This window comes from Octopus bimaculoides, chromosome 6 (genome assembly GCF_001194135.2).
Source record: "Octopus bimaculoides isolate UCB-OBI-ISO-001 chromosome 6, ASM119413v2, whole genome shotgun sequence".
Taxonomy (NCBI): domain Eukaryota; kingdom Metazoa; phylum Mollusca; class Cephalopoda; order Octopoda; family Octopodidae; genus Octopus; species Octopus bimaculoides.
In genome coordinates this window covers 11930429-11931441 of record NC_068986.1, presented here as the reverse complement: position 1 = coordinate 11931441, position 1013 = coordinate 11930429, and positions in this window count along the sequence as shown.

The following is a 1013-nucleotide window of genomic DNA, read 5'->3' as shown; positions in this document are numbered from 1 at the left end:
TGTGTGTGTGTGTGTGTGTGTGTGTGTGTGTGTGTGTGTAATGAATACAGGTCTGTGAGTCATACACGTAGCTAGAGGCGATGGCTTCTTAAAGCTAATCAACGGCAGCATTTGTCCTATTTTTCTGGACTGCCTTATTAGCTTGGCGATAACTGTTAACACCCAGTGCTGCTGCTGTAGTCTCCTTTAGAGAGATTTAGAAATAATAGTATTTCTATTTTTGAAAACCAGCGGATGTGTTCCACTGAATATACATAAACCTTCGAACAGACAGTTAACAGCGACGCCTGCTGTGTTCGGTTACTCCACAATGATAAGGAGCAAATAACCTGAAACTAGTCTGTGGATGCTTGAACCAGCATGGGGAAGCTGTTGACCTCCCCTGTTCGAAGGTTGTAATGGAGATGTAGCTCGAAGATGTAGACCTCTTGGAGCTAATCAACAGCTGCATTCGTCCTATTTTTCTGGACTGCCATGTTAGCTTGGTCATAACTATTAATGTATTTGTAAGGTCAAATCGAAAACAGGAAGAGAAGAATAAAAAGACAATTTGATTTGACCTTACAAATACATTCCCTACTTTTAGGTCACTTCAAATAAAACCCTCAATTCAATAGTACTGTGGAATGACCAATTTTAGATACTAATGGAATTTACAATGACCAATTCTAAATACTATTGGAATTTACTCACAAGGTATTGGAATTTACTCACAAGGTATTAGAATCTTATATGTATACCATTCTGCCTAAATAATGGATCTACAAATGCAATATCCCTGCATATCTCACATCTATTTTCATTCCCCCACTTCACTCTCTATTTCGTATCTTATCTAAATTAACTATTGCTTAACCATTTTCTCACACCGTCTCCGATGAAGGGATATAATAAATATTCTGGAAACAGCTGTAAGACCTTCTATTTATAAATGTTCTAAAATCTTCACAGTCTTGGTTTTTTATCTCATTCTGAATTTTTTTTTATGTATGTACATGTATATATATATATAT